Source organism: Corvus hawaiiensis, chromosome 17 (genome assembly GCF_020740725.1).
Source record: "Corvus hawaiiensis isolate bCorHaw1 chromosome 17, bCorHaw1.pri.cur, whole genome shotgun sequence".
In the NCBI taxonomy this organism is placed as follows: domain Eukaryota; kingdom Metazoa; phylum Chordata; class Aves; order Passeriformes; family Corvidae; genus Corvus; species Corvus hawaiiensis.
In genome coordinates this window covers 12,380,350-12,407,089 of record NC_063229.1, presented here as the reverse complement: position 1 = coordinate 12,407,089, position 26,740 = coordinate 12,380,350, and positions in this window count along the sequence as shown.

Genomic DNA, 26,740 nt, shown 5'->3' with positions numbered 1-26,740 from the left:
CACAGCCTGTGCTAATACACACTTTGAATTTGGCTTCAGTTGAGTTTTATAATTGGAGAAATTGTGGGTTTAGGTGCAGGGAGGACACAAAGGAACTGTTCGCGTGAAGAGAAAAGAAAAAAAGAACAGAAATATTTGGGAAGTGTTACAATACATCAATTAACTTTTTAACTAGGTAACGTGACTTGCTGTTTTGACCGACCAGCCGTCCTGTGAACCCCATTCCAGTCTCTGCATCACACCTGATACCTTAATAAAAGTACAGGCAGCATCCCAAAGAGATAAGAGGAAAGTGAGCTTCCTGTTTCAAAGATCAGTGGGCAAGAAGCCCTGGAACAGCAAGAGAAACCAGAGCAAACTCCATTGTGGATATTCCAAAATAGCCTTTGTGTATGTAGGAACCTCATTAACAGGGGAATGACTGGAGGTGATCCTTGATCTCAGCCCTTTCTGGAGGAACAGCTTCTGATCAGTTTAGGAAGTGGGGGGTGCACGTGTATGTTGGCAATGATTGCTTGTGTTTCTACTGAATTAGATTTTCATTGGCTTTGTGTGCACAAACGTGCTGGGCAGATGACAGAAATGTGTGAGGTTTGCCCTAGAATGTGTAGATGACACAGAAAATTAATAAAATCCCTGGAGTCTCTAGTGTACATATTGTTCTTGTATGGTTTATAAACATTTTAGCCATATTCTTTTATCTTTTTCCTTTTTTTACCTTCCATTTTGAAAGTAGTAAATTGTCATTCTTAAAAGTGGACTTGTCTAAGCTATAATGTTGATAAAAGTAGTTTGTTTCAGTTTTTTTAGCTGACATGTTGTCTTGTGCAAAGTCACTTTGGATTGTGTCACTCCTGGTGAGTTGTATCATAGAATAAAGCAAGACTGATGCAGCCTGACATCACATGCCACAATGGGATTTTTCAGCTATAATTCTGAGCTAATTTGTTTTTCTCTAAGCTGTAAATTCCTAAAACTCGAGCTTTCTGGGAAGAGGGAAGCAGCTTTGAATGAATTTCAGTCGTTAAAAGTCAGTTTAATAAAGAAGAAAATAAAGCTGTTTTCCCACTAGTTTTTTTAGTTTCATTTTTTATTTTCCATCTTAGTTACACATCTGCAAACCAAGAGTAAATACACTGCAGCCAATGGTTTACAACTGTTAAAGCTGAGCAACTGATCCAAAGTGCAAGTCCTCAGAAGGAAACAGTGAAATCCACATTTAGCTACAAAGAATTCCAGCCTTGCAGAAATCTCAAAGTACTTGCCTAAAGAAAATGGTGGCCTAATTTGTTCATAGAATACTGAGAAAGGAGGTGTAAACAGATTTTCTTTGTACTTTAAGAGAGGTCTTTACATGAATGTCAGAAAAAGTGGATGGCTAAATTCCTCAGCTCCTAAATACTGTAGAAAATGAAATTACTTCCCTAATTAAATGTTGTCTGCTATTCTAAAAAATAACAATATTGCTGAAGATCTTTGTTCAGAGCAATTATAATAATAGAATATGTGTAGTTACCATGAACTGTTTTATTTACTGTTTTATCAACTCAGTGCAAATGTGTTTGCCTAGAAATGAGAAGATACACCAACAGAAAATCCTGGAATAGTTTGTGGTGGGATTTCAAGGATAAAAAATTAAGACCTTTTCAACTCTCTAAAGAGCTAGATCACAAGTAAGGCATTGTAGGATAATGGAGCTTTCATTAAAGTAACAAGAAATAAGCAAAGCTCTGTACCAATTTATATTATTTTTTTTGGTTATAGTATATTCTTTGGTTAGTGTCTGGAAAGGATCTGTGGCCTTGACTTTCTATTTCCATTTTTTATATTGATATAACTAGGAAAACTTGCCTCTGAAATCATGGCATATCAGACAATTGAGGAAATAAACTCTAGAAAATATTTATTGACAATTTTTTGGTGTTGTTTATATAAATATATGCATTTCCTCTTAGCCATGGCAGTTTTCCTCCAGAGCTCGGTGTATTAATCAATGTGATTTGCAGTGCTTAGTTTTGAAACTTCCATAAAACTTCAAAACTTGAAAAAAAATCAAAACATTGCCAAGTAATAGGAGAAATTTTTATCCCAGCCAAATGTAAACACTGCTGTTATTTTGAGTGTTGGCATAAGTAAACAGCAACAAAAATTTTCACTATCCCCCCTTCTGGTCAGGAAGGATTAAAGTCCATAGTAGGATGTGCTTTAAAAGCTACTTTCATGCATTTTAATCAAACAAAATAGGTTATCACATTAGAAATGGGCTGACAAAGGCTTACAAGGACAAATGTGTTGTATCTCCTACATCTTCTCTTGGCAGTGACTGCTGGAGCTGCCAGGAGAAAATGGATTGAGAGGAGTGAGGAAAAGTGTGCAAAGATGACTCGTTTATTGCTTTACACAGCTGTTCTAGGCTGCTCTTTCTGTTTTCAGGTGATTCCAAAATACATCCAATGTGTGTGGTTTGATGATTAGAATACTTAGAATAATTGCCATCTGAAATCCTCATGGTGGTATGAAGTTAGAGGCTCCTAGAGTAGATATAATTTTAAAAAAGGCAACCCAACCCCTCCATCTTTGTCTATATATAACCTCACATATCTAAAACCATCACATTTGATACTGCCACACATTTACTTTAGGTTTAATGATCAAAAATGTTGATGCTACTCTACAAAAAATAATGGCGTGTATAAGCAATCTAATAACAAAGAGTAAGCTGTGGTATGAGAATCTGTGTGTAGGCTTTTCTTAGGGAAAAAGGAAAAACCTGGATTTCAGACGATTTTATGGAGGTCACAGTAGAAGTCTGTACTTAGGGGTCATTATAGAGAAAAGGCATTTCCCATTAATATAAAAATACAATTTGTTTACAGCCAAAATAAATATTATGGGCTTATATGTGTGTAAGACTCTGGGTGAAGCCTTGAAAATGGCAGATCTATCTTTTGATGTGGTAAAGGACCCTTTTTCTCATATCTCTTTTGTCTCTCATCCAGTGGCAGCTTTTGCAGTAACCATGAGCTTTTTGTAACCATGTTTCACATGTAACCATGTGAAATTTTGTTGACTCCATGCTTGATGTTCTTCTGGAGTCAGATTGAAAGACTGTTTAATCCTGAGCCACAGTTTATGCACCATCCACCTCTGTTAGTAACACCTCGTGATGCTCCACGAGTGTGAGTGCATAAATTTTCCATTCAGGTTGGATGCTCACAGTTTCCCTCCCCTGTAGATGTCACAATGCCAGGTCTGATGTGAACAGCTGAGCACATACTTTGCTTTATGGCTTACCTGGAAAGAACCTGCTTGCAGCTCAATCTGGGGATTATTAGCTCAGCCTATACCAGCTTCATTTTTTTGCTCCAGCAGCTCCACAGTTCAATCTCTGATATGTCAGCAAATATATGACAGCTGTCACAAATATGCCAGGTTTAAGATAAGATACCTATTTTCAGATCTGCTAACAGTCAGGTGTTGGAATTTGAAGTAGTTCAGGTTTCTAGTAAAGCAGATAACGTGTCTGAAATTATTTGCATTTGCCCCCAAAACTGCAGATTTTCTGTTGGAAAAATCCCCTGAATTCAGTTTATTGAAGTATGACACACTCGAGTCCCTCTTTATAAGCAAAGCTTTCTCTTTGCCCTGTATTTCCACTCCAAAGATCACTAAAATTGCTGCTTCAAATACACCCTCTAGGAAATCAATAACAAATCAAGTTAGACTCAGTGAGATCTGTTGATGTAACTGAGTGAGGCTGCCAAAAATCTCTAATAAGTTGGTGGTATCAGGATGGGAGCAGATCTATTCTGGGGGTGTCCAGGCTGCTTTGATACCTTCTCTTACATCATTAGGTGCTGTGAGAGCTGCCTTAGCCCCTTGGTTCCCTGTGATGCTCCGTGGCTGTACCTGCTCCTGTTTAATGAGATTCAGGTCAAACATGTGAGGTAGCACATGAGAATATTTCCATCTTGTGCTTTATACAGTTCTAACTACATCTGGAGAATTATTTCATGCTTGGATTGGTTGTTATGGATCAGATTACAAAATATTTACTTTTTTTTGACTGGATGCTCTTCGTGGCTGTTGGTGGCCTGGAGGTTGTTAGAAGTTGGGGAGGTAATAGGCGCATGCACCAGAAAATCACTGAATATTTGCACACTGAGTTGATAACCTCAGCAGAGAAGTCAAGAACCAAACTGACAGAGAAAAAATGATGTTTTCAGGAGTCAGTTCAGAGCAATGAAATAATCTGCCAGTCTATGGCAGAGTTTTCGAGGGTCAGCAGAGAACTGCATCAGCATTTTGAGGGGAGAAAGCTCACCTTGGCATGTCAGGGCTGCGCAGTTCTGTATGACTGGGGAGTTTTGGAGGTTGTGTTATTTTCATTAGTGCTGTAGTTCATTTAACAGAGGTCATTATTTTTTGAAATTTATAGCTGTCAGTTGTCAGGGTAAATCTGCATTTTTTTCTTATTCATATGAGGAAATACACGAATTTACCTTATTAAGATTTCAGTCTTCTGTATCTTAACGTACTTGCTCAGAGAAAAGATTTAAGCAAGAATGAACATGTTCCTCTAATGAGTCCATCTATACATTAAGTACTGCAAAATATCTGAGATATAATTAGTGCATGCTTTCCAAAATTTGTCCAGTTAAGAACTTCGAATTTCCATGGGAAAGTGATCTTGTAATTCAAAGGTACCGTATATTTGCTACATTAAAAGTGAGATACTGCTCTGTTTGTTGCTGAGTTTTGTCTTCTCTCAGGATGGCACCATTGAATTTTCTTGGAGAAAGTTCCAGTGCTGCAGTGTCGGGTGGAGGGTGCAGCTCAGCACACCCCGGCTCCTGCCGGACACGGGGAGCCATGAAAAAACCGGGATTTTCCTTCGCCTTCGGTCAATTCCATCCGGGATCCAGGCTGGGGGGAAACCCGGACGGGATTTTTCCCGGAGTACGGAATGGGGGAAAACCCGGATGGGATTTTTCCCGGATTACAGAATGGGGGAAAACCGGGACTGAGTATGATGGTGCCAGTGACCTCTCTGACTCAGAAAGGATTCCCATTCCCCCCTCTCCCTGCACACCACCAGAACTCATCCTCAGAGCTGAAGAAATTGACCCAGTTTGTTTGGAACACGTCCCTGAAATGGGATTTAAAGAATCTGAATATTACGACCCCGACTTCCTCCCACCCCCTTTCAACTCGTGGGACCTGAAGCAGCTGGCCATCTTTGTCCATGTGGAAGGGAAGACGGATTTCCGCCCCAAGCCCACGGGATCGCTGGAGAAATACATCGAGCCCTTGGTGCAGCTCATAAACAATTCAGAAATTGCATACCAGCATTTTGAGTTAAAAATACGTTTTTGGGAGATCAGAACCAGTTCTTAATGATTTAACAAACAGGAGTGAAACAACCCAAAATTCCCAATGTATGTAATTTGCCAGGCCTGGTTTGAAAGGCTCCCAGTAATGGCTGCATGTTCTCTGCACAATAAATACCAACCTTGGAGTCACACTGTTACTTCTGTTTGGAATGAAATAATATCAGCTCTGATAAATGATAACGTCTTTGCATTCAGCAGATAAAATCTCTTGGTCTTTGGTTGTGAGAACAGCCAATCCTCCATGGAGGTCACAAGCTCTGAACTGCAATATCTGCTGATTCTTTCATTAGTAGCACAACTCACCTCAGGAATTCAACACCCCTGAGACTAGAAAACTTTTAACTGGGGCACAGTCACAGTACATGACTGTTGTCTCTGTATGGGTGAAGTCTGTCTGACAGCATCACCTGATTTAGCCTAATCAAGTGTCAGATCTCCTCAGGCAGGAAAAAAAATGCATTTAGAATCTCGTGAATATACATAATACCCTCTTTTTTTCCTCTACAATGTTCACTGACGCTAAAAAGATCTTATAAGACCTTTTTTACTTTAAACTGTTTGACATCACAGACAGAAAGTATGAAGTTTGTGGGTGAAGTACCTGCATACAGTAGTTCAAGTTCACTTCTTGCAATTGGGCTTCTTTGCTGTCTCTAGCAAATCCCTTGGTCTTTCTGCATCTCTATATTTCTAATACACATTTGTGTTTATTTAAAATAAGTAATCTTTCCAATATCCTAAAGTTCTGTGTTTCTCCATGAATTTCTGATTTAATAAGAAATACTATGAGAAATTTATGGAGCAAAACTTATTGTGTGGTTACCTAAATGAATGATTCAGTTGTATTTCCCAGCACCTTGGTTCATGACAGCTTTCAGTTTGTTATTGACAACTGACAGACGTTTCTTCTATTCCTGGTCTCTGTGGTGCCAGGACCCGAATGAAGAGTATGTTCTCTTTTACCCTGTGGGATGTCACAACCACCTCCTTAGAGGCTCTGCCTCGCCCCGTGCCGCTGTGTGTTGTGTTGAATTCTATCATTGCCAAGCCTTCCCCAGCACAGCTCCTTGCTGGCTCTGTTTGGAGCACTTCAGGGGCCAGTCAGACTTCAGGGGTTCAGGAGAACTCGCCACTGCCCTACATCAGAGAAAGATTCTCCCATTTATTTAGGGGCACATGAATCCATCAGATGAAAGCATTACCTGTGTATTTGGCTGCTTAAGCAATGCCTTTCTGCTTCAGCATGAGGGACATTTCCCCTCTGCTTCCCTTGGGAGTTCAGTGAGCATGGTTCAGCATAAAGTATCTTCAACCATGGAGTTTTACATTTCAGAGCTGTCTGTGTGTGAACAGGATGGGGACTGTTCATTTTAGGGTTACATTGGGCTGAGGTGAACATATTCTTCCTAAGGACTATTAATAACATGTATCAGATGGCTCTCAAAAAAGCTGAAATGATGAAAACTGGCAACAATCATCATTCCTTCCTAAATTATGTGCAGTGAAATATTTCTCTGTCTCAGCCTTTGTGTTCTTGGTGTGTTCTGCCAAGGTTAAATAGTTTGCTAAAAAGGAAAAGAAGCCCCAAAACACACTGGGGATATCAAACCAATAGAAAAGAGATGTTCATCCCTTTCTTCTTGCTCTGAGTCAGTACAGATTGACTGTTCAATAATAGCCTTTATTCTCTTCTAAAAGGTGCTCAGGAGCTATGGAAATGATTTCTCATAATCTTGTCTTTTGTTTCCCTTTGCTTGTTTATATTGGCAGGCTTTAATTTATTAATTGGAAAACTGTCAACATTTGTTAATGTAATATTTGAAACAAACATATAAATAATCTTAATAAGGTTGGATAAATGGGCTTAGTAATTTTTTTTTTTCCTTGAAAGTTTAATTAGAAATGGATTTATAGAAGAGTTTATACTATCTGCCTGTAATAGTAAAGCTTTGAATACAGGTTGTGTTCCCTACTTGGTAATTTTTAATATTTATGACAACTCTCTGGTATCCTGATAAAGCTTTTCTAGCACAAGCTAAATCATCACAGGTCTGTCTCATGTACAGGCCTCAGACACTTCTTGATCTGCTGATATGCAAATCCCTAAATATTGCTTTAATCTACCTGTGCACCAAACCTCTGTTATTTCTACTCCAGAATAAGCCATCTCCAGCATTTTGGAATTGCACCTCACCATCAATGGTTAGAGATATTTAAGGAACGTGTTTCTATCCTGGCTGAGATACAGCTTCAGCAAATTTGCCTACCCTTGGAAAGGAGGATATGGATTTAGCACTTGCAGAGCTGGTAACCTGGCAGATGCTCATAAATCAGGTCATTTTCCATTCAAATGTTAATATTTGCACCAGCAATTCATGTGCAGATGGAGGTATAACTTGTACCCCAAAATAAAGACCAGCATTTGAAACTGTGCATTTTATATGCAAGCAATTATTCTTTATCATATCCCATCTATCCCTGGTGATACACTGGGAAAAGGAGCAAAAAGGCACAGCAAATTTTTTTGATCAATTCTGAATAATGCGACAAACAAGTTTAGGTGTACAAGGTAAAAACCTATCATTCTGCAGAGTATTTATATGGTTAGATGCTGATCATTCTCAAATTCTGGATGAAAGACTATTTCCGTATTTTCTTACCAAATTGTCTCTTTCTGGCTTTTAGAATTGTGTATTCTCAGCTATGTAATTGGTCCATCTTCTTGGCTTCTTTGTTCAGCTTTTGGGAACCTGTCCAGCTCAGATTTAGACATCTGTGTGATTTTATACAGTGAATATTTCCCTTGAAGCCAAAGGGAAATAGCATCATTTCATAAAATAAGGCATATGCATAACCCTCTGCAAGTTTGTGGCCTTGATCCCAGAGATGATTTCCAGCTTCACCTGGGTCATGGAGCTTTATAATGACTGTAATTAATGTTTGCTTTACTGGGAAAAGGATTTTTCTGCCTTCTTGGGATCTACCTCTCTTTAAAACATGGAAACCCCAAGATACCAGGACCACCTTTCAAAGAAGGCTGTCCTTGACATGCTGTGAGAGAGCAGTAGGGTGATAGCTACAGCTGCTAACTGCATAAACATTGTTTAAATTCTTTCTGAGACCATCATAATTCCAGGAATAACAGTTGAAGTCTGTGTTTCTCAAACATTTAAAGTCAGAGGACTGGCTAAACTTTTGTAAGAGTATTGCAAAAAAAGTCAAATAACTGCAGATGATGTTGGCTTGTTGGCACTGTGCTTTCTGTTTGTAAATTAAAATGCAAACATCCATTTATTGCTTGAATTTTGTCCCATTCTTTTTCCTTGCTTGCTTGTGGGAGTTATAAAGTGAAAAGCAAAAAAAAAAGAGGGCTTTGTGGATCGATTCTGACTTCTTACAGGATGTCACTGGGGTTCAGACAAGGAACACTGGCTTGCCTTGCTGGGTTTTTTTTTCCTGTGATTTATAGTTCTGAAGAAAATCCTTAGTTGCTGGATTTTGCCTAAAATACAGGCTGAGGCTATACAAGCCAGGCAAGGTATTTGTTTTCAGCTGCACCAGGATGAAGATTACTGTGTTTCCAGTCTGACCTGCCTTAGGAACCAGATTCTATTATGTACCAAGTGTCCAAAAATTCTGCTGACACCAAAGAGGGTTTAGATCTCCCTGCACCTTCCCATACCCAGCCCTGGGTTTTTAAGTCTCTGTGCAGACCCCAGTCTATCTCTCTGTTTGATGACTGCTCCTAACAACTTACAGCATCTGCTACAAGTTTTCAGAAAGCGAGTGAAAGCGCTGGAGACAGAAAAAGGAGGCTTAAAACCCACCTCTCTTACAGGAAGTGGATCCTTTCAGGTGTGAGATAAATGGCAGCTGCAGTGAAACCTCCTCAAAAGCTGCAGCTTAATGAGAATCCATCAGGCAGAGCTGCTTACTAACACCCAGCTCCAGCCGTTCAAGGAGAAAGGTGGGAATAGACTGAGTAACAGTCGTGGTATCAGCCTCTGCCTGGTAAGAGATAAAAAAGAAAGCCTGAGCACAAGATTTCTTAAACTCCTCGAGTAAGGAGGCCAACATGCTGTCAGGAAAATTCTACTTGTTCTACTGCTTTTGTTCACAAGACCCATTCAGTTAATTTAACACTGCAAAGAACTTGGAGTGGCACAAAAAACAACCACAGGACAGTTTGAGAGTGATTGTTTTGCTGAGGCAAAACATGAAAGTTGGATCCTGGTCTTGCTAGGAAAAAACCAGGTCAATTTGGCATAATCTGCTTGATATCATCCCTGTACTTCAAAAGAATTAAATATTGTTTTCTTGACAGCAAAAAACATAGCAGCAAAACAAGGCATTTTTATCTAATGACAGTAGCAAAGACCAAGGACACAGACAAATTTATGCTCTGAATCAATCTTGGTGAAAATGTGTTCAACATCAATATGAGAAACTTCCTCAGTGAAGGCTTTTACTGCACAGTTCTTCCATCTGCTAAGTGGTAATCATGATATGTATAATACTGAAAGGTTATAATTGAAAATGTCTTTGGATCATCACTGGTGGCAAAATTTGTTTGAGAGTTATCGGGTTAATCTAATAATGCCTATAAGGAAAGCATGAAACCACATTAGAGACAAAGCTGTGATTACCTCCCTTCCCCACAAAAGAATAGATGAATATAAACATTTTCTGAGTTTCTTTCATGGTAGATTAGGAAATAAACCATCATGCATGCTGAATATTTAAGAATGGGACTAAATTAAATTTCTGAAACAGAGGAGGCAAAATACTTTATGGCCAATAGCAGATATTCTAGAAATCTAATTTCTTGAAGCGAGATAAATGCATAAACAAGTGTTCTGCTTAAGCTTATTAAGCATCTTACTACATTTCCCTTCTGGTATTTTTTGGCTATGATTTTTAACGATCAGTAGTAATTTGGGCTGTGCCCACTGCTTGTGTTTTCAAGTTCAGACATCTCAAGAAAACATCTTTTTTAAAAAGAAATTGCACTGTGTGGGGGGGGGTTTGTCCTCGGCTACTTATACTATTATTACGACTTTATCTTTTTTTAACATGTTTAATGCACCTCTGTAATCTCTTGTGGGCAATCACTTGGATCTTATAGAGGTATCAGCCATTTAGGGCTCTCCTTTAAAATTTCTCCTGGCTGCTGTTCTGTTGCTGAAAATTAATACAGCACAAAAAGCAACTGTAGATATTGTTCAGTGAATATCAACAACATTCCCTTGCTAATCCTTCTTCTGAGCTGAGCCACCAAAACTCAATCTCCTCTTTAACCTTCTCCTTTGCAAGAATACAATAGCCTAAATTGTATTATTTTGTCCCTGTGCAGTGTAGTGTTGGTACCTCTTGTCAAAGGGCACCCACAAAAATGTTCCTCTTTAGCTTGTGATAAATCCTTTGTCCTCAGGATGCGTGTACTTGCAGACAAGGCAGAAGAGGAAAGGCTTTAGAGTATCTTTCCTATCCCTTAAACAGAAATTTGCCCCAATATTAAGATGCAGCTCCTGGAGACAAAATCTCTGAGTGTGCTTGGGGGAAGTACTTGTACATGTTTTTGAAAAGTATGCAGAAAGAAATTGAATGGTGTTGACCTAAAACTACGCCCCCTAAGACTGGGGAGGTTTATTGTTGAATTCTGTGGGTGTAGAGTTAAACCAAAACAGTCTTTTGAAAATCTGGCTTAGAATTTCATTTCATGATGTGAATTTAGCTGGGCTATTGGCTTCAGAGAGCTGTGTTGTGAAAGCCTTGTTGTGGATGCTTCATCTCTCCAGAACACAGTCTCCAAGTGACTTCTGTTCCAAAGGCAAGCAAAGAAATATTTATTAAAAACCCTGACGTATTATCTGTAAAAATGAGTGGTTTTCCCCTTATGTGGCTGCCATTCCAACCAAAGTAGATCAGGCAGCTAAAAGCTGCCAGAGCCCTGGACACCTTGGGATCCAGCAGGGCTTGTCCCACACACACCTCAGGGGGACAGGGATTCAGACAAGGGATGGATCAGTGTGGCCACTTTGCCTGCAGAATGTGCCTCCTGTATTCTCCTTCAATTCCCATTCATGGCAGGAAGATTCTGGGATTGTTTGTTGGTCACTTTTTTCAGGAGCTCACACAGTGATTTAAAGCCTTCCTTAAATGCCTCTATTTTGGAAAACCATGGCCCTCAGTGTTTTTATTTCTATTTTTTCTAGAATCACAGAACTGAGAATAGAACCCATGTCTACTGACCTGTGGAATAAAATTTATATCCATTTGAAGGGTTAATATAACAAGGTCATGAGAGTCCCCTGAGAAATTTTGAGTGTATCCTCCAATCACTCCGAAATTAAGACCCGACAGCTGAGCAACTTGGACAAAGTGACTGGGCTTGCTGGAGCCGTAGATGTGACTTGAAGGATGGGGAACTTCACAGTTGGTAACAATAGGTTTTTCTAGCCAAGGAGAAAAGATGACAGCTGAAAGATTTGTCTTTTAAGCATGACATAGCTTTTCAATAAAAATATTGGTGTCTCAGTTGGGTGAGGTGAAAGGGTTGGAACAACTTCACTAACACCCTTTTGCCTCCTGTTACCAGAGCGTGAGCTTAAGGTTTTAATGTTATTTATTGGTGAGTCATTGGTGTGCCCCTAATGCTTTAAAAAACAATCAAGACAAGTATTCCTGTCCCCTAGAACTTCTAATGCAAATTCATTATGTTTTTTCACTACCAGATGAAGAGAATCACAGTGGAAAGGTTATCACAGTATAGAGAAATGGTCATTTTGCACCCCTAGATGTCAGAGAGCAGTAAAGTTACAGATGAGTGTAGAATAAAGCCTAGTTTGGGGGTATTATCAGCCTGAAATCAATCAGGCAGAATTTCCTGTGAAACGTCTGTGTACTTGAGTGAGTTCCTTCTTACACGTGACATTTTAAGAGCACCAGACTTCCCTTTCAGCAGATTATAAAGGAATTTTTTAGGGACCCATCACTTTATTTGAAATACATGCACTAGAAATACTAAAATATTGAAGAAATACGGATTCTTGAACTAATTTGGGAACCACTAACTGTGGTTCTCTTTCTTGGCATACTCCTGTGTGAGGTGCAACCACTCTGCTCTCCAAGTATGTCCTGTAATTCCCACCTGCTTCTCTGTAGATATTTTTATTTAGGAGGAAACAATTCTCTAAGGAAAAGACCTTAATGGAGCTACTCTTGCTTTTCTCCTAAACTCAAATGTGTGAAGACAATTGTTCAGAAGTTAAATAATCTCCAGCAATTGTGACACATGAATGATGTGATTTTTGTAATGTCTGTGCTAATCCTTTTCATTTTCATATGGAAGACATTTGTTTTAGCCTTAATCTATTTCTTTTTTTTTGTGGACTCTGCCCTTTTTAATATTTAAACATCTGAAAAAGAAATAGTCTTTTCAAGCTAATTGATAATCTAAGTAGTTTGGTCATAAAAAATAAACTGAAGCTAGTGGGCAGTTTTCAGCTTTTTCATACCCTCTATTTCATCTCAAATCTCTTAATTACAGGACCTCATCATAAGATAACCCTAACAGAGTAAGCCAATTAATTTTATACAGCAGCATAAAAACCACACAATGTGATGAATTAGGGTATTTGCCCTGCTGCAGACTTGCACATGAAGCTGGCACCTTGGTCCTGATAAACCTCAGGTTTCCAATATATCCACTGGGGTTTGAGTTATTTCTTTTGTCTTATAATGCTGTGGGTAAATGATTGGTGCTCAACAAAGTAGCAACATTACGAAAGCAAAAAAACCCCACCCTAAACTGTCATTTTCTCAAAGATCTGTGCTTTTCTAGTACAATGACTGCATGAGTTGAATGGGAATTTGTCACTGAAACAGCAAGAAGAATACAGTGTATGCCTGAAATTTTAGGGGAAATGCCTTGAAGTTGGGTGAATGTTGATGGTAATACTAATAGATAAGTATTTCCAACATGAAAATGAGAGATGGGATTGGAAAACAGCATGAAATTCAACTTTTTACTGCTATAGTAATTTGGGAAAGTTCACATCTGGGGCTTGACACAAATTTCTCAGCTTTGACCCCTTCTAATTAAAATGCCATCTCACGTAACTGAGGCTCACAATGGAGTGTGTCTGGGTTGAACTCTCTGAGCTCTGGTCCTTCCTCACACGGAATGCTCTGAGTGGATTCCACCTCATTGTTCAGGAAATCTCTCTTACCCAGACCCTGTGTAACCCTTGGGTGGCTCCTTTGTAGGAGGGGACAGGGGACACTACAAAGAAAAGCTCCAAGCCCTCTGAACATTGCAGAGATGCTGCTTCCTAAGGACCTAGGAAGGGGTGGGTGGACAAATGGTGGCTCGATGCTCAGGATGAGCCATCACCTGCAGAATGAGACCCTGAAATTGTCCAGCATCACTGCCTGACTCAGCCACAGCCCAAAGTTACACCCCCCAAAGTTAAACCCCCTTACCCCCAGTAATTTCGTGTAGTCACCACTTTTGTGTTCTGTTTCTGTGATAAACAGAATAACAAATACTGATGGTGAGGAAGAGGCTCATCTCACACGTATCTGTGCTAGAGGGTATTTTCACTGTTTCTATAATAAACACAAATACATGTCTATGCACTCTCAGACATGTATATTTTAATTAGTCCCTGCTCCCGAGTTTAATTACAAGCTATTCTATCTCCAGAGTGTGGCTTATAGTACAGAGATAAATTGATACGTTGTCAGGGTACCCAAACATCTTCAGGAAATTGTAAATCAAGTGGCACACAGTGTGAGGTTTTATGACTCAGCTATTCCTACCAAATCATAAAGGGAACAATATATACACCTCTCTCTAGACTTGAGTATGCTAATGATTAACCGAGAATATTTTCTGAGTGATTTGTTACATTAAAAAGCACTAAAATTACTTATGCCAATAAGTATGTTATAGTTAAACTCTATGTATTATTTAAACAGTTTGGTTACTGCTAGCATGATTTATAAATTCAATATAAAAATGCTCAGATTTTTCACTGGTTATATTATTAGTCTCTTGATAAAAATTCCTTGCTTTTCGTCCATCTCAAGGGAACTTAATTTAAATATGAAAAATGGAAAAAAAGCTCACTTCCAGAAATTTAAACTAATTGTGCCTTTTAAGGCAGAGAAACCTTGGATTGAATTTGGGAGGTAGCATAAAAGAATGAAATGGTATCAAATTGTCTTGTAACTTGATGTGTGATGAAATGCTGTACGTGTTTGATGCAGCACTTGTGTTTTGAAAGTCAGATATGTATCTCAGTAAAATATATTTATGAACATGCTAATAGTTGATAATTAGTGAAAAAAGGTATAAACTGACAAATCTCAGAGGGGGAAAAAGTCTTTAAGTTATTTGCAATATTTTCCATTCACATATTCCAGTAATACTGAATTGAAAGGAAGTGAAACCACATGGTGGTGAGAAAGGAGACTCATTACTTTTGAATAGCTAAAGTTTGTGGGGAAACTGTTGGAGCCCAAGGGAAGGGAGGCAGTGTGGGACTTGTGTGCTATCTTACTGGAAATAGTGCACCTCAGATTTAGGGGAGTTTGTCATCAGAATCAGCTACTGAGGCTTTCCTTACAAAGTATCTTTGTCTTCAGAAGTTCTGCACGAAAGGACCTCAGGATCTTAAGGCAGACAGCCTTCAGTGAAAGTGGAAAACAGTGAGCTGTAACTCAGTGCTGCCCCAGAAACACTGATGAGTCACATTGCTTTGGTCACAAAGACGTTCTTTGGCCTTCTGGAGAAGTTGGATTATTGAGAGTCCTGACTAAACCCAGGGGTGCTACTGCATAATGATCTGTCACTACTGGTTTGGTTTGCAGGAAGGTCCTGATGTTTGGGAGGTCTTGGAGAGAGGGTGGGGAGTCAGCAGCAGCACAAGTCGTCTTCTGAGTTCCATCAGCCTGAGCCTGCTTTCCACCACCCACACCCTGACTGACACCTCCCAAGGTCATCAAGGTCACCAAAAACCAGCTGAACTTAAGGAAGGAGGAATATAAGTGAGGAAAATTATCCATAGTAGTGCTTCCATGCTGGCTTTGATACCAGAACCTTTCAAAAGGAGCTGTGTAAAGCACACCCTAGAGCTGACCTTGCTTTTCATATTAGGTGTACAGATCTTTGTACCCAAAGCTATTTAACTCTGGTCAGAACACCTTTACTTTTACATGTCCTGATTTCTTTTCATCTTTACCATCTCCTTTTCTATTGCTTTGACATAATAAATTGAGTTGTTGGGATTTCAGAGGTCAGCTTGAGGTACATCCTTTCCAAGAATTAAAAATGTTTTGTTGAAATGAGAATTATTTGGTTTATTTTCACTGGAGCTTAAATCTGGCATGTTCTACAAGCGAAGAAGAGCGTGATGGGTGGTCCCATGTGTGGATGCACTAAAACAAACGTCAATAGTGGTTTAAAGAGAGAGCAGGAAAATACCCAATGGGTTAATTAGGCAAGTTCCATAGAAAGATTCAAATTAAGCTCAGTGGGTCACGGAAAAATCGGTTTTGTTTATCCAAAACCAGAAGTGGGATTCAAATCTTGATTGTGAGTTTCGAGTAAGTGTTCAGGCTGCAAACAAATGACACATTATGAATAATTTAGGAAGGTCACTGACTGTTCTGGCTGTGCTTTGAATTCTGTCTGCAGTCCTACTGTGTGCTACACTGGCGTTAGTTTGCAAACATTATTGGCACTTTGGCATCCCAAGTTTCTCTTTTTTTTCCCTTCTTCTCCTTCTCCAGGATGTCTCATGCTTTTGTGAAGGTTTGGCTCATGTCCACTGTCCAATCCTCACAGATGTTGCCCATGTATTTCCTCAGCTGGGTAATAACATCCCTCAGGGTGGGAACCTGAAGATTTATCTGCTGCTGCCAAAGTCGTCTTGTTCCTTGCTCAGGGCAGAAAATGGGACATCCTGTGTCTCCCTTCTTTTGTCTTTGTTTCCTCATTTCCAAAGGACACGGCACTTGTTAAGAGAATGCTGGTAAAGAAAGTTAGAAATCACTATTAATGAGCCTTCTGTATATGCAAATTCTGAAATGACAGCTTATTCTCTGGTATAATTAGCAGTATTATTTCTGCTACCATGGATAAGGCTTTGTCAGTTCTCTTACCCAGTAAAATTTCTGGTGGAGTTTAAACCCCAGGAAACGGATCAATTTATGAGGAAGCTCTACATTCTCTACATTCAGTCAAGAACAGGATACTTCATCAAATACTATTTAAATGACATTCAGTTATTTTCCATTAGAAGAGGGTAAAATAATACTTTGCTTACCAATTTATCATTATTTATTTTTCAGTTTTCTTACAGAAAAATATCTGTTCCTATTAGAAAGTATTTGGCCATTATTTTTCAGCAGCTATTAGTATATTGTAAAAGACTGAAGAAGTAAATGGCTGTGACATTGTAGGTCATAGAGTTATTCTAGATACAGAGAAAATATTCTGTAACCTAGTCCCTGTGTTTATCCTTAAACATTTATCCTCCCTGAGTGCCAAATTCAAGCATTAGTCTGTGGCTGTTGCATCCTTCTGGCAGCCTCAGAATCTGAACCCTCTGGCTGCATTTTCTGCCCGTAAATCCTGTCACTTAATCTCGCCTAACTGAGCAGGGAAGTCAGAGTTCTTCATTAGCATACAACAGATCCTGGGATGAGGATGATTTGTACAGCAGCGCTCTCAGATGAGCTATTGATGATCCCCAGTGAGATCCTGGCAGAGGGAATCACTCTGATTTAAGACCACAATTCAACAACTGCTCCTCTCACCTAAGATTTGTTTGTTTAAAAAAAAAGACAACTTGCTCTGGTGGTCCAGAAGCTTCCCAGCAGAGGGGTGGGTCCCATCTTTCATTGCAGAGCTGTTTTAGGAAAACTGAGCCATAAAATGGGTTGAATTTCTTGGGGTTTGCCTTCAAAATTGTGGGGCTAGGTGGCAAAAAGCGCCTGTTCTGTTTTCCCTCAGCACATGTGTTACCCTCCTTTGGGAAAGCTGTACCTGGATCAGGTAGGGCATTTTGGAGGCAGCAGATAATCAGGGAGTTGTAGATGATGGGTGGCTCCAGCCGATGGAGGTGGGGGAAGGGAAGGAAAGTTACAGCTCCAGCGTTCATGGGGATGGAAGGAGAAGTGTCCCAGAGACTCCATGGGACCAGGTCTTGAAGCGAGAAATTCCCCCTGAGAACATGGCTGGGAGGGAAATTGCTGCTTTACATAGCTTTATATATCTCTTCTGGTTCATTTTCTAGTTTTCTGTTCCAGAAGGGTAATCAGCCCAGTTTGCATCCTGAAAATAAACAAGCTTTGGTTTGCTAACAGTGAGGAAAAGGTCTCGATGGATCCACCTCAAAACCCTGGCTGACTCTGGGAAGCAGCAGTTGCTGGATTGCTTTGGGGACTGTGAACAGAGGTGGTGTGATCTGGATAATGGGGAAGAACCATACATGGTTTTCTGTTTAATATTTTCTGCTGGTATTATTTTCATTCAAAATTGAATATTTTGTTTGGCTTCAAACATTTCATGGGCAACTAAGGATTTGTTTTGTGGCACCTGGCAAGGAGCAAAGAATCTAAATTCATGGGATGACTTGAAATGATGAAATACATTTTAAAGTGAATTTCTTTCTCACCACAATAAATTCAGCCCATTGTTGTCACCACTTACATGGACTTCACTTCCTCACCTTTTCTTTACACAGACAGACACCTCTTCCAGCCTTGAAAGCAAAACATGGATCAATGCTGTTTTCAGAACAACAGTTAAACTCTTTCAGCTGAGGTGTCACTCCAGAAGGTGCCATTTCAGATGTGATTAAACAAAGGAGTCAAACATGCTACAGTACATTAAGTTTGAGCCAGTCTTTGGGGATCTCTTGAGTGACAGTGAAAAAGAATTTAGAAAATCACACAGGGATTCAGGATGCTGGTGGTTCTACATGATGTTTTGGGCTGTTTTCATTAATTGCTTTGTGCACTTGTGGTCCTTTTTGTTTTTGAAGCTTGTTATATTTATCAAGTAATGTAGCAAACAGGCTGTATTAGTGGCTGTTTAGTGGAAATAAATAACCATATGTTTGTGAGCAGTCCTCTGGCTACTTGCCATGTCCAAATTATTGTGAACAACCAATGCTTTGTAAGCTGCCACATGGTCCTTGCTCTAAATGCCTCCGATTAATTTGATCACTTAGTGCGTGGCTTTGGATAAAGTAGAGTAATATGGGAACTACAAAAAATCGTAATGATAGATTTTTCTTGCTTTAATTATTGATTTCAGCTCCATAAGTATTTATATGATTTGGGAGAATTTTTGGTTTGACTTTTAAGTTGCCAGACATGTTTTCTTTTCTTTCCAAACGGTATAAATATTGACTATCATGTCAGTGGGTGAAGCTAAATGTTAGTGGGAAGAGCCAGTAGGAGAAAAAGGGATGAGAGTAGGGAGAAATCAAGAAATAGTTTAAGCATAGTCTGGTTTAGAAGATTTATGAAGTCCACAAGCACGTACAGGTGACTCCATGGACTCCACAACAGGATTTTGTGGGGATCATACCTGAATTATTGAGTGTTTACTTTTCTTCAGAATTAAGAGAGGCTACTCTTCATATTGCATTTACTAAGTCCTCATATCTGGCATAACTCTCCATCTGCAATGAACTCTAAATACAAAAACTGTAGAAAAAAATGTACATCATCTGCATTGGCGATATTTGCAAACATATTCAATGTTTCATCCTCTCTTCTCCCATCACTTATGCATAAAGCTTAGAAGAAGCAGTGACAGCAGCAGTTTCTCCTGTATTCACCTCGAATTCCTACCCCAATTTTACACAAGCAGTGTTTTTAAGGATGTCAGCACCTAAATATCCACGCCTGCAGATCCTCTGCGTAGGGGCACCTGAGCAGAGCGGGAGATCTCTTGCACAGGCATGTCCATATTTCTCCAAACACTGTGAGGGAAGGATAGTTTCTCTTCTACAGATGGACAAAAAACCTGTAAAATATTAAGCTAAGGCTACATATGGAGAGATTTAATAATAGGGTCCAGGTCCCCTGATCTGTTCCTTCACCAGGTGGCCAAACTTTCTTTCCAAAAACCTGCAAATGTGGCTGTTTTGAGGATGTAGATTGGGCAGCACTTTATAACCCCTGCTTTTCACTGCCATTATGCTTTAAAAATATTCAGTTCAATATTCTTTATGGGTGTGTTTCTTCCCCTGAACTGCTGTGTCTGGGACATTGGTGGAATTTGACCTCCAGTAACTGCAGATTTCAGTGTGGCTGTAACTATTTACTGAGCATGGAAAACGATACAAAAAATGAGACCTCTAGAATGATGCCAGACTTCATTCCACTGTTATTAAATGAAGGTTCATTTTTATAGAGCAGTTTGCTCAATTTTACTCCATATTAGAGGAGATCAATGAAATAATATGATATTTGACTAGAAGTGACATCTGGAGTTGTACAGTAATGTTTGCTTTTCTTAGCAAACCGACTTTTCCAAAAAGACTTTGATCCTGTTCTTGTATCCACAGACTTTGAGGAGTCAGTGCCTCTCAGCTACTTCAAAGTCTAACCTGGTGACATTACGGTTTAATAAATATATAGCTTTCCACTTTCACTTCCACTGACAGAATATTCTTTTCAGATTTCCTTTACCTAACTTTCAGTATGCCTTTCAGCACTGAGCTGGCCTGTAGCTGCTCCCATAACAAGAAAATTTGTTCTCCTAATTCCAGCCACACTGTCTCTCAGGCATCAATTCATCACTTAAATTTGTCGTAAGTGCGTTAAATAGAACACTGAAATTGTTCTTGTCAAATAATCTCCAAGAAGTATAGAGTATGACTCTGCTACATCCTTGGATTCTGCTCTGACATTTTACACTGTCAAAATAAAGCAGACGTTCCTTTCCTCCCCAGTAAAAATTCTTTAAGCCATTAAATTACATTATCATTTATACATATTTTTATCTGCTGTATTTGCATGGCTATAGTTATGGATCTGTCAGTATTTTCACTATAAACCCCTATTTCCAAGGATTTAGACAGTAATTCTGCCTTAATAATTTGCTCCAGGCTAAAGCTTAAAATGCAAAGTCTCAGGCTGAGAATAGTATTTTTTTTTCATCATTTTGAAAAGCAAATCATTTTGCCTGGCCTTAAGTATGGGAACTGCAGTTATGCCTTCAGGGAAGAGCTCCCTGGAGGGGGCTGGGGGTGTCCTCCCAGGCAGAAGATCAGCCTGCTCAGCTCTACCCTCAACTTCAGGGTATTAAATGCTTCAAGTGAGAGAAATCTTTCCTACTTCTCCTGAAAAATACGGAGGTGTCTGTGCAGCCCAAAGATTGTCTGCAGCTTGCATGGGTTTGTGCCAAATAGATTTAAAGTGGGGAGTTGCATAGTAATAGCAATAGCTCTGGTAATGTAGAACTCAGCACAGGTTTTTGGGTGGTTTTGTAAGGTTTTTTTTCCCACACTGTTCCCAGATAGCTTTTTCTGCAACTGCTGAAAACTTGGCTGTGCTTTGGTATTCAAGTGGAAGCAATCCCCATCTCTTGCCAGCTGCCATGGTAACAGTCTTGCCCTACTATTGAAAAATGGATGTTATCACCCCAAAATCATGAGTGCCTTTGAAATTATGAGATTTGAGGTCTCTCTTTTATGATTTTTTTGGGGGGTGACTTTATTTGGAGCTTTTAAGCATTTTAGTAATTTCAAACTTCCATTGAGAACATGTTTTTTGCTATGTGAGAAGCTGTTTTATTTATTTTTATAATTAATAAATGAAGTCTGGATTAATCAGATTCTAGGACCTATGATTTTAACAAAATTTTTTTTAAAAATTGCAGGGCTTGAAGTAAAATTCTGATTTGGCACGGATGATTTAAATACTTTCTGACACTTTACACATAATTGCTGTTTAATTTCTCTCACTCTCCCTCCCCCCATTTTCTCCCTCTTGCAAAGTGCCACAGACACAAGAGGCTACATTCGAGTTCATTGCCAGAGAAATCAGATGGAGGGTGAACAAATTGATCACAAGAAGAGAAAGCAGCCATTATTTGCCTGATAATTTTTGGTAATCAGCAATAATGAGAACAGAAACAGAGAAAGTTCTTGCTAATTACATCATTTTTTGTGTGTGCAAAACGCTAATGTTTTCATGAGAGGCAGCAATCATTCAGAAGAAGAAAAGGGTTCATTTTCTTACAGAATTTGTTGCAGGTGGCTATTGTTTAAAGAGGTTTCTTTGTACATCTCATGCTTGTTAATTATTTAAAATAGGCTGCTATGATATCTAACTGATCCTGGATTGCAGAAATTTCTGGAAAAAATATTTTTGCTGTGAAGTTTAAAAAATGGGAATGAAGGTAATGAAATAACTGTGAGGCATAAGGAAATACGATTAGAATTGACCTTGATGCTATGAAGACTCCTCTCAGCTCTTGGGGATGGGGAGGAGAAAAATCAAAGATGTTAACCTTATTCTCTTTCTTCCCTTGCCTGCAGAAGGCCTCTTGGCACATACATCACATTTAATCTTATTTCTCCTTCTTGTATATATTGCATTAACCTCAGTTTGCATTTGGCTTGTTTTCTGCCTTTGAAAAATGATGTGTGGGGAGCTGTACCTTCCATTTGGCAGTCTCCAGCGATTCGGATCTTAATTTTCACCAGAAAATGATTTGGTTGGAGGGCAGGTGCAGTGGCCTCCAGGCTAACTTGCAATTGGTTTGGAAAATCCCCCACGGACAGCAGCTGACAAAGAGCTGGCAGTCCCTGGCTGCACCAGGCACCTGAGAAGCCTGGAACAAATCAGCTTCCAGGTCAGCTCGAGCTGTAGCACCATGTTTTATGCCGTGTTTTATGACTCTGTGGAGGTTTAAGATGTTGGTTTAGAGCAATGCTGATTTAGGACTGTGCAGAGGTGCTGCACGTTCCAAGTAGGTGCAGCAGCAGTGGTTTGGGAAGTGGCTCATTGGGCAAGTCAGAGACATCCCTGTTCCTTCCTCTTGTCTTTAGAGTCACTTCTGCTGTTGAATAATTTGCTGGTTCTCCAGGATTTTGTCAATTCTGACCTTGTGTGTGCTGCTCTTACCCCTGAGTCCTGGCCCAAAGCACTCACCAGTGCTTGACCCTGTGGATCAGCAGGAAGCAAAGCAGGCTTTGAAGCCTTCTTCCTATGCAGAATCTTGGAGAAGCCCCAAAATCCAAACCAAAGCCAAGCTGTGATGCCATTTAATAACAGAATCCAGGGCTGTACAAGGGCAGGAGAGATGCTTGTTCAATAACCTGCAAAAGCACCACTGGAGTAGCAGAGCTCAGTCATGCCAAGGAAAAGGCTGTGGTGGACTGTCTGAATTTTATTGGAAATCCCATGACAATTGGGTATGTTCTTCCTTAGAGTTCCTGTGCTCCAGTGAACTTATCTCTTTGATAACTGGGAAGATGTAAATGATCTCAGCCTTCTCTTCACCTCCCTTATGTACTTAGTGTGTCCTGAAGCTGAGAATTTTGGCAGCAGGCAAAGATTTTGTCTTGCTATTTACTTGATTGCTTGATTGCTACTTCTTGACAACAGCTCACTTACTGAGAGAAAGATCCTTGATCCAGAAAGTGTGTGTATACATATATATACTTTTTTTTTTTTTTTTTTTTTTTTCAAAATAGAAACATTCTAAAAGCAGAACTGAAGAGAAGATTCACCAAAGTCACCAAAGTACCTGTCATGGAAATACTTGGAGTTTGGTCTAAGAAATGGGAATATACTGAATTTATGGTGGAGAAACTGGAGAAAATACATTTGTATCATTGTATGTGTATTTAAAACCAGAAAACTGTGAAAACTGACATCTCCACTTCCCTCTGCATTTTCTAAGTGACATTAAATGCAAATCTCAAGCTAGAAAAGTATCATAAACAAATAATATTATTTTTTCTCAGTATTTATAGTGTATTTACAGTTTTTCTAAGCATTCCTACACCATTGAAATGTTGAGGCGTATTTTTTTCTATACAGAAATACAGGGATGTTGTTTTCTGTAAGCTGAGAAAGGGAGGACTTTCCAAGACAGATTTTAGATATTTAGGTGTGTAGTCTTCATGATTTTCTCTGTTATGCACATAAGAGCTTCTGCTGAGGCCAGTTATTATTGTGACAGTCCTTTTCATGAAACGAAAAATTAATCCTGCTGCATTTCCCCCCTGAAAAACCTGAAAGGCTGAAATCTTGCTTTTCATACCTGCTGAGGTAATGGTATTTTAGAGTGCTTCAGCTTTCTTTAGTGCTGCATATTGATTAAGTTACTCAATATTTGACAACACGAAGCTTCTTTTCCCAAGGTATTTGTTAGAGAAAATCTATGTTTTTCCATTTACGAGGAAAGGCATTAAACACTCTCCTCACTGTTTATTGTGTTCCTAATGTGCAACCAGCACTGGGTGACTGAGCATGGTGGGGTCTGCTGGTTCCTCACACTCAACAACTGCTGTCAAGTAAAGAAGCCACCATTTGAATAAACAGTTATTTTGTTCATGTTTCCCTGAAGAAATTATCTGCAGAATTTTCTTTCAAAAGCAAATCAACTTAGATTAAATGATGGTTTATTCCATTTGTATTGGGTTTGTGTATAGATAAACATCTGGGTTTGTACCTTGCTTCATAATTTCTCCCTTTTTCTATCTGAACAGGTTCTTTGTTTTCCCCACCAACACCACATACAACTTTCCAAGAATTCAGTGGTCTCAAAGTCATTCTGTCAGTCAGCCCTGCTCACAAAAATCTGTAGGGTTGCATATTTCTATATATTTTTATTTCTTTTAAGAATTTCCAGAGAAATAGCTAATGACCATCCTCACTTTGTGAGAAAACCTTCTGTCAGCATTACTCTGGCTGCTGGGGTGAAAACTATGTGAAGTAGCTGTATATGAACTGTTGCAGTAACTTGTAAATTATAGATGAGTGCTGTGATTCCACATTCTGTAGCAGTCAGGTGCTGCATATGATCCTTTCTTCCATCCCTGCCCATTCCCTGACAAAATAAAAGATGGGCTTTCAGTATAACCCCTCTCTTTTACCTTTATTTTATAAATACGTCTAGTGGGTATTAACTAATTTTGGCTCCTTTATAGTCCACATGATCAGCGCCTAAAGGAAGAGCAGATTTCTCTATATTTCTTTAAACAAATCTCTCAAATATTCTTCTGTGAGCCATCAAACCTGTCTCTAGTTCTTGGTGACAGTGTATGTACCTGCTACACATTTTTGGGGGTTTAGCCAGTCCTTTTCTTTCAAGGACAAGAAACCACACGACCTTGTCCTGAGAGCCCTCACAGAGAGACACAGCCCTTGTTTAGTATTAAAAACACAGGGATGTCTGCAGACATCCTGAAGGGCAGGATGGGAAGGTTATTTGCAATTTTTCAAGATGTTAAAACTACACTATGAATTAATTTCATAAACTTTTTTGTGCCTGTGTGTGCAGGCTGACATAGTGGTGACTTCATTAGCCAGTCACTGGAGAGCTGTGATTCATGCTCTGGTGGCACTCAGCTGCATTGCAGATCTATGTATTAAGTAAGACTTAATTAATATTTAATTGGCAATTAGGAAGGAAAGTTTTGAAGAAGTTGATTTTCACTTTTTTTTTCACCTTCTGGGCAATACTAGACTCTTAACCTCTGGTGGTGATTATTGTTAAGTAGATTGAAGGAACTGAACAGGAAATACATAGAGAATTGAACTTTGAATGCTTTGAAACGACCCATTTCTTCTACCTCCTTCAACACATGTGCACAAATTCTTCCTTACAAAAATAGCAAAAGATGCTCTGTATATTATTTACTATCATAAAAGTAAAGGCTGAAGTTTGATCATAAAATATATTTCTGCATCAAGAAACCTGGCAGAAGAAATCAATAAAAAAGAATTGCTTGTCTTGGTTTTTTTTTCCAAAATAATACTCAGAGAAAATATGATAACACGTCTTGAAGGCAGGTCAGGAAGGGCAAGTTTAACTGAGCAGAGGCATCGGCTGAACAAAGTGTGTGACTAATCCATGCCTTCCTTTATTGTCTGGGCGCTCTCTTACCGTCTCTGTTGGACCAAATTAAAGCAAAACGTCTTTTAACATTTTGTTTACCCAGCCTTTTCCACTGCCAGTGTTCACCACTAAAATGGCAGGATTTCAGCAATTTGCACAGATTTAGGGGTGTTTATTTCCACTGCCACTTGTTTGTGAGTGCTCGTGGAACGGGTGGCTCTGACTGCTGTGGTGGAAACAATGGCAAGTGACAAAACCCCCAAGGGCAGATTTGTATTAAATTTTGTTCATTGCTTGATTTGGGGTTTGCTAAGACCTACTGTATGTGTGAGAAGCAAGGGATTTTTCTTTTTTTTTTGTTGTATATTTCTGGCAACATATATAGATTATGGGAATTTTATATGACACAAGAATACAAAGCAGGATACATCATGCAAAAAGGGCTGAGTTCCACTTTGGACAACTTTACCAAATTCATCCCCATTCTCTTTCTGTTGGCTTCACAATCTTTTCTTGAGAAACAATTGCTTCTTCACGTGGAAACAGGTATATTAGTGGCAGCTCCAGGCTCTATGCAGCATACGATGCTGGAAGTTTAATTTAGACTTGAAGAAATGAAAAACTGTGGAAGAAAATTTGTGGGGGTTTTCATATATTGCAACACACTAAACTATATTAACTTTATCAATGACCGTTGTTCAGCCTATGGTTTCATTTTGTGGAATTTCCAACAATTCCTTCCAATCTATAGGAAGACATAAAAGATGCTTCATAATAAATACAGTCACCTCACAACATCCAGTTTCCTGGAGTAATGATTAACTATATTCTTCAGAATTTCTTTATTTCAGATTAGAACTCAGTTCCTTGAGGTGCAAGCTGCTTTTAGTAAATATGCAGCTAATTTTAGATGTACTATAAAAATTTTAAAGCCTTGATGGTTGGGTTTTTTTCCTTTTCAAGTTCTTGCAGATCTTTTGGCATTCTGTAATTCCAGGACATTAGTAAGGTATTATCATCCTTATTTTGACAACCAGAAGTTAAAATAGAGAGGAAAGTTTAAGCCCAATGTCTGTGGTTACTCCTTGAACATGTAGCCACCCTCTGACCACAAAACCATCCTCCCCCATTGCAGATTTTTAATGACTTCTTGCCAATAGGGTCAAGAATCCAAAGTTAATGAAGTCTTTCTCTAATGGTGGTAAACAGGCTGTTTGTTTTTTTTTTTTTTACTTTTAAATTTCAG